The sequence below is a fragment of the Symphalangus syndactylus genome, chromosome 1 (assembly GCF_028878055.3).
Source record: "Symphalangus syndactylus isolate Jambi chromosome 1, NHGRI_mSymSyn1-v2.1_pri, whole genome shotgun sequence".
NCBI classification, from domain to species: domain Eukaryota; kingdom Metazoa; phylum Chordata; class Mammalia; order Primates; family Hylobatidae; genus Symphalangus; species Symphalangus syndactylus.
This window is the reverse complement of record NC_072423.2, coordinates 73,272,679-73,280,918: the sequence shown is the minus strand read 5'-3', so window position 1 is coordinate 73,280,918 and position 8,240 is coordinate 73,272,679. Positions and strand designations below refer to the sequence as shown.

The 8,240-nt window shown below is 41.9% G+C and overlaps 1 non-coding gene across 1 annotated transcript; it reads left to right on the top strand.

Moving 5' to 3' along the window:
* The first annotated feature begins 4,816 nt into the window (after positions 1-4,816).
* On the top strand, positions 4,817-4,950 carry LOC129461613 (small nucleolar RNA SNORA48). The gene has a single exon (XR_008650617.1). It is a non-coding gene; the product is annotated as a small nucleolar RNA SNORA48 (small nucleolar RNA).
* The last annotated feature ends 3,290 nt before the right edge of the window (positions 4,951-8,240 follow it).

Sequence of the window (8,240 nt, the reverse complement as noted above, 5' to 3'; positions counted from 1 at the left end):
AAACAACAAAAACAGCCTTTGACCCTTTCTATGTCCATCTGCCTATGGAATCTAGTCGCTTGACCATCCCGGAAACACCCAGCTTTGACACATTCTAAACCTAGGTCCTCTTCCTTCTCCGGCTCATTCACTGTTTTGGTGGATGGGACTCAAACCAGAACCCAAGGCCCATCCAGCCCTTTCCGCTCCCACTCTGTCCCAACCCACCAGAAGTCATGAAATTGGTCGAGTGAATCTCCTAAAGATTTTGGAGTTTGTTCCTTCCCCTCTGTTCCTATACTCCCAGCCAGGTGGATCCAGCAGCATCCCGTGTGAGCTCCCTGGTGTGGGGCCCGCTCCCCTCAAAGTTCCTCCACATCACTACCTGGGCACAATGTAAAACTCAGACCTGGCCGGTCATGGTGGCTCACACCTGTAATCCCAGCACTATGGGAGGCCGAGGCAGGCGGATCATGATGTCAGGAGATGGAGACCATCCTGGCTAACATGGTGAAACCCTGTCTCTACTAAAAATAAAAAAATTAGCTGGATATGGTGGTGGGTACCTGTAATCCCAGATACTCGGGAGGCTGAGGCAGGAGAATCGCTTGAACCTGGGATGCAGAGGTTGCAGTGAGCTGAGATCATGCCACTGCACTTCAGCCTGGGCGACAGAGTGAGACTCTGTCTCAAAAACGAACAAACAAACAAACAAAAAAACTCAGACCTGCTCACTCACCCCACACAGTGGCATGAGGGGCTTGCAGCAGCAGGGTTCACGGGTGTTTCTCCCAGAAAGCTTACTTGGATGATAGCTAAATAAAGTTTAAGCAAGAACTTTATTTGCAAAACTGCTTATGTTTAAACGAAAAAAAAAAAAAAAAAAAAGCAGAGCTCCCTTCTCCCACATGGGTCTAATGGGCAGAATCTGGTTTGGAACACAATGCCTGGTCTGTCTGGAATGAGTGAGGGGTGCAGCTGGGAGCAGGCCTGTGGTCTCCTCCCCACTCGCCGCCCTTCTCACCTGCTGCAGTTAGCACTCTCTCATCTGGACTGAAATCCCAACAATAATAAGCATTGCTTCCCCTGTGGATGTTCAGGGGCAGAGCTACACAGTTCAGAACTGGAACTCACGGTATTTGTAAATCCGTGTTAAGCCGGAAATCATCCTTGTAAGGATAAGGAGAAAGCCTGTCTTTAAGTGGGAACTTTTTGTCAAGGAGCTTACAGTTTTCTGTTTTCAAGTCACTTTCCTAAAGTCTGTATTAGACTGTATTAGGTCAGCCAGGGGTGGGGATTATCATTGTCATCTGACAGAAGAGGAGACGAGATAACAGAGAAAAAGGTTAGAAGCAACTTGTCCATAGTGGTGGATCAGAAGGATTTGGACCAGATCGGATCCCCACACAATAATCTCTTCACTACATTTCTTAGGTGAAATACAGCTTGCCATAAATCTGTAAGGGTGAAATGCAGATTGTGGGTTTGGCATGCTACCAAATTAAGAAGGTTTTCAGGGTTAGCGCAAGGGAAAATAGGAGGGGAAAACCTGTAATGTAGAAGACAGCTTCTTCCAGCTCTGCAAGCACAGTCTGATGACCCTCTGTCTTTCTGCTTGTAATCTTAAGGTTTCTGCCAATTTACCTAACAAATCATCTGTACATTCACCCCGAGAAAGCGCATTCTGGTTCTACGGGCTTTAGGGAGGAAAGGACATTCTGAGGCAAGGGCTAAGCGCCAGATTCCTCTCAGCAGTCAGCATGAGGCCGTGGGCCCAGTTCTGCTGGTGTTTTCTCATTCCTGGGGAGGCGAAGAGAGGACAGGTGGCAGATTGTGATCTACAGAGCCCAGGAGCTAGGTGGTGTGATGCAACTGGAGGCAAATAGGTGACAAATGAAAGAACTGTCCTGGAACCATAGCTTTTCCCTATTATGATCTAAAATCTTAAATGTTAAAAGCTGGAGAAAAATAACCTGGAATAAAGGCCCCTTGGGTTTGGTCACTGCTTAAATCCTCATCTTTATCTTCTGTGTGCATTCCCAAGGGAACCCTCTGTCTCAGCCATACTGAGCCACACTTCGTGAGCCACCCTCTCTCAGGCTTCTACCTCTACTCTGCTAGCCCCACTTCCTGGGATGCTCTTTATTGCCTTCTCTGCATGCTTGACTTTTACTTGCATTGCAAGATTCAGTTTTCCAGAACAGCAAAGCCTTTTGTATATCTACTCTCCTATAAAAGAAATAAGAACGCTACCAAGAACTGCCAAAATCAATTTTGTTGGAATTCTGGAAATTAACTAAAGGCTTGCAACAATCTGGGGAGGGTTTATTCAAGAAAAACAGCAGAATCTCGTAAGAACAGGTTTGTGGCATCTTTGCTTGCCCTAATCCCATGCCCCTCTTGAAAACCCGCAGCCACTAGAGGAGACAGATCAGGGCTGGAGTTCCCCTAAAGCCCCATCCCTAGAGAACTGTCACTATTTGACCTGTCTAGCAAGTCACTGAAAAACTCAATTTTTCAAGACTTGCCTTTATTTCACCTGACTCCGAGTTCCATTTCTGTGAACAGTTCTACCTCTAGGTAATTTGCAGAAAACAATCAGCAACAATTGTTTAATATTGGAGATTCCTGTGGCAATGTTAGCAGTTAGGACTAAGAAGATGCTGACAAAAAGCTTAAAAGGATTATTACCCTGATCTGATTACTACACATTATATACATATCAAAACATCACTATGTACCCCCATGAATATGTATAATTATTTTTCAATTAAAAAATAAAATTTAGGCTAGGAGTGGTGGCTCATGCCTGCAATCCCCACACTTTGGGAGGCCGAGGTGGGCAGATCATGAGGTCAGGAGATTGAGACCATCCTGGCAAACACAGTGAAACCCCATCTCTACTAAACATAAAAATTAAAATAAAAATTAGCCAGGCGTGGTGGCGGGCGCCTATAGTCCCAGCTACTTGGGAATCTGAGGCAGCAGAATGGTGTGAACCCAGGAGGCAGAGCTTGCAGTGAGCTGAGATTGCACCACTGCACTCCAGCCTGGGCAACAGAGCGAGACTCTGTCTCAAAAAATAATAATAATTAATACAATTTAATTTAAAAATACATCTAAGCCCACAAATTTTTTTTGTTTTTTTGAGACAGAGTCTCCTTCTGTCACCCAGGCTGGAGTGCAGTGGTGCAATCTCGGCTCACTACAAGCTCTGCCTCCCGGGTTCATGCCATTCTCCTGCCTCAGCCTCTCCGAGTAGCTGGGACTACAGGTGCCCACCACTACGCCTGGCTAATTTTTTTGTATTTTTAGTAGAGATGGGGTTTCACCATGTCATCCAGAATGGTCTCGATCTCCTGACCTTGTGATCCACCCACCTCAGCCTCCCAAAGTGCTGGGATTACAGGCGTGAGCCACCGCGCCCGGCCACATTTTTAGAGATACAAAATATAAAAAGCTTGGCTGGGCACGGTGGCTCATGCCGGTAATCCTAGCACTTTGGGAGGCCAAGGCAGGTGGATCACAAGGTCAGGAGATCGAGACCACCCTGGCTAACACAGTGAAACCCCGTCTCTACTAAAAATACAAAAAATTAGCCGGGCCTGGTGGCGGGCGCCTGTGGTCCCAGCTACTCGGGAGGCTGAGGCAGGAGAATGGTGTGAACCGAGGAGGCGGAGCTTGCAGTGAGCCAAGATTGTGCCACTGCACTCCAGTCTGGGTGACAAGGCAAGGCTCCATCACAAAAAATAAAAATAAAAAGCTTAAGGTAAAAACTGGAGAATGGGAGGTCTGTGGTGGGCTTTACAAAGTTCAAACATATCCCTAGAAATCTAGAAAGCAATGTGCATGTGTGGGGTTGTGTGCCTCTCCAGAAAAGGTAGAAGCCCTAAACTCTGACTTCTTACTGATCTTGAGACTATGCACAAGTGCAAGCTCAAGTGAGGGTTAAGTCCACAGCTGTAAACACTGGATCACTGAAGGCATGCCTCACCATGCACACAGAGGCACTCGGAAAAGGCTGTGGGAATATATTGGATGTGGAATCATCCAAGGAATTATCTGTCCAATCATTAGCTGACAACTAAGCTAACTTAGCAGAGAATTCAGTGGCCACAAACAAATAAAAACTTACAGAGTTCGTCTAGAAAGTAACTAGATGCCTGGGCGTGGTGCTCATGCCTGTAATTCCAGCACTTTGGGAGACTGAGGTGGGTGGATCACCTGAGGTCAGGAGATGGAGACCAACCTGACTAACATGGTGAAACTCCATCTCTACTAAAAATACAAAAAATTAGCCAGGCGTGGTGGCGGGCGCCTATAGTCCCAGCTACTCAGGAGGCTGAGGCAGGAGAATGGCATGAACCCAGGTGGTGAAGCTTGCAGTGAACCAAGATCATGCCACTACACTCCAGCCTGGGCGACAGAGCAAGACTCTGTCTCAAAAGAAAAAAAAAAAAAAGAAAAGATAAAACAAGAACAAAAGTTAGCTGGGCATGGTAGTGCATAGTGCATGCCTGTAATCCCAGGTACTCAGGAAGCTGAGGCAGGAGAATCGCTTCAATCCAGGAGGTGGAGATTGCAGTGAGCCAAGATTGCATCACTGCACTCCAGCCTGGACAAAAAGAGTGAGACTCCATCTAAGAAAAATGAAAAAAGAAAGTAACTAGGCAAACAAACAACAATACCTGCAACAACAAAACCTGGGGAAGGGTGAGGAATCTGATATCCATAGTTGCCACATTCTATTTTTTAAATGCCCAGTTTTCAACAACAACAAAATGAAACTGACAAAAATTGGAATGTATGACTCATACACGGGTAGAATAGCAGTCAATGCCTCTGACCTGGGTAGAGTGGCATCTGGCTGTGACATTCATCCCATATCAGCCAGGGACAAAGCAACCCCTTGTTTATCTCAGCTTGGCCTTTGGTCTGTGCCCATGCCTGGTTCATGCCTTGGACACACTGGGGGAACACAGTAAATACAAACTTTCTCTTAGCAAGCATAGACAACAGACTTACTAGACAAAGACTTTAAATTAGGTGTTATAAATAGGCTCAAAAACTAAAAGAAACTATGTTCAAATAATTAAAGATATGTATGAGAATGATGTTTCACCAAATAGACAATATCAATAAAGAGAAGAAAATTATTTAAAAAGAACCAAGTAGAAATCCTGGAGTTGAAAATGAAAATAATCAAACTATGAAAAATTATCATCATATTCAAAGTAGATTTGAGCTCGTAAAAGAAAGAATCAGCGAACTTTAAGACAGGTCAATTGAGATTACCTAGTTTGAAAAATAAAAGGAAAAAAGAATGAAGGAAAATAAACAGTCTTGGATACCTATTGGACATCATCAAGTGTACCAATACAGGTAAAATGGAAGTCACAGAAGGAGAGGAGAGACAAAAGGAGAAGAAAGAATATTTAAAGAAATAAACTGAAAACTACACAAATTTGAAATCTACACATTCAAGAATCTTAATGAATTCCAGCTGGGCACAGTGGCTCAAGCCTGTAATCCCAGCACTTTGGGAGGCCGAGGCGGGAGGATCACCTGAGGTCAAGAGTTCAAGACCAGCCTGGCCAACATGGTGAAACCCCATCTCTACTAAAAATACAAAAATTAGCCAGGTGCGGTGGTGGGTGCTTGTAATTCCAGCTACTAGGGAGGCTGAAGCAGGAGAATTGCTTGAACCTGGGAGACAGGGGTTGCAGTGAGCCAAAATCATATCATTGCACACCAGCCTGGGTGACAGAGCAAGACTCCATCTCAAAAAAAAAAAAAAAAAAAAGAATCTTAAAGAATTCCAAATAGAATAAATCCAAAGATATCTACATGTAAGCACATCATAATCAAGCTCTCAGAAGCCATAAATAGCACACCAATGCTCATATATCAGCATTCTTCACAATAGCCAAAAGGTGTAAATTTCTCAAATGTCCATTGGCAGATGAATAGACAAACAAAATGTGGTATACCCACACCATGGAATATTATTTAGCTATGAAAGGAAGAAAATTCCGACACATACTATAGCATAAATGAATCTTGAAGATATTTTCCTTAATGAAATAAGCCAGGCATAAAAGGACAGATGTTGTACAATTCCACTTATATGAGGCACCCAAAACAGCCAAATGTATAGAGAAAAAGAGTAGAATTGAGGCTTCCAGGCATTGGGAAGATGGGAGATTTGGGAGTAATTGTTTAATAGGTGTTGAATTTTAGTTTGGGAGGATGAAAAATTTCTGGAGATGGATTGTGTGTTAGTCCATTTTGCGTTACTGTAAAGGAATACCTGAGACTGGGTAATTTATAAAGAAAAGAGGTGTATTTGTCTCACAGGTCTGTAGGCTGTCAAGTATGGAACCTGCATCTGCTCAGCTTCTAGTGAGGCCTCAGGAAACTTTTACTCATGGCAGAAGGGAAGGGGAGCTGGCATGTCACGTGGCAAGAAAGGGAGCCAGAGAGAGGAAGAGAGGTGCCAGTCTCCTTTAAACGATTATCTCTTGCATGAACTACAGAACTCACTTATTACTATGTGGAGGGCACCAAGCCATTCATGAAGGATCCACCTCCACGACCCAAATACCTCCCACCAGACCCTACCTCCAACAAGGGAAATTACATCATTTCAACATGAGATTTGGAGAGGGTGAATATGCAAATCACATCAGATGGTAGTGATGACTGAACAACCATGTGAATTTACTTAATTTGAAATACATGTGTGCTTAATGTGAATGCCACAGAATTGTACACTTAAAATGGTTAAATGATAAATTTTATGCTATGTATATTTTACCAGAAACAAAAACAAAGACAAAGAATGAATCTTAAATGCAGCCAGAGAGAAGTTATTCACCACATGAAAGTTTATAAGCAACTTCTTTTAAGAAACCATAGAAACCAAAAAGCAATGGGCTTATATATATAAGTACTGGGAAAAACTGTCAACTAAAAATTCCATATTCAGCAAAACTATATTTTAAACAAAAATGAGAAATTAAGACATGCCCAAAAAAACAAAAATGAGAGAATTTGTTCACTAGTAGGTGTGTTCTACACAGAATACTTAAAAGGAATTCTTTTGATTGGAATCGAAGGGCACTAGAGAGAAACTGAAGTCTACATAAAGAAATAAAAAGCACTGGTAAAGATAAACACATAGGTAATTGTAAAAGACAGTATAAATATAGTTTTTGTAACTCTTTTTACTCCTATCTAATTTAAAAGATAACTGTATAAAGCAATAATTTTAAAACTGTGTGAATGTGCTTATAAGGTACAAGGATATAATTTGTTTGAAATCATAATGAGAAGTAAGGAGAAAGATAGTGGAGCTATATTGGAGCAAATTTTGGATACTATTGAAATTAAATTGGTATTAATCTGAGCTAGATAGTAGCAAGTTATAATGTTAACTGTAATCCCCAGAGCAACCACTAAGAAAATAATTCAAAAGCATGTAGGAAAAGAAGCAATAAGGGAATAAAGATGCTATACTAGAAAATATCTATTTAATTTAAAGAAGTCTGTAGTAGAAGAACAAAAAGACATAAGATATACAGAAAGCAAATAGCCCAATGGCAGGCATAAATCCTATTTTATAATAATTACATTAAATGTAAATGAAATAAGTATTCCAATCAAAAGACAGAGGTTGGCAAAATGGAAATAAAAAACACCTGATGCAACTATATGTTGTCTACAAGAGATATGCTTTAGATTTAAATCACAAACAGGTTGGAAGTAAAAGGCTAGAAAATATATGCCATAAAACAGTACTAAAAAGAGAGCTGGAGTGGAGCTAATATCAGACAAAACATACTTTAAGACAACAAGGTTTAATAGAGAAAAAGGAGGAGGTTTTAAAATAATGAGTCAATTCATCAGGAATATGTAACATTTATAAACATGCACATACCTAACAAGGGAGCCCCCAAAACAGATAAAGCAAAAACTGACAGAATTGAAGGGAGAAATAGATGATTCAACATTAATACTCCATAACTCTAATATTTCATTTTCAATACTTGATAGAATGATTAGGGATAAGATCAACAAGGAAATAGAAGACTTGAAAACAGTATAAACCAACTAGCTTAAGCAGACATTTGTGGAACACTCCACCCAACTATTGCAAAATTCACATTTTTTTTTTTTTTTTCTTGAGGCGGAGTCTCGCTCTGTCGCCCAGGCCGGAGTGCAGTGGCGCAATCTCGGCTCACTGCAAGCTCCGCCTCCCA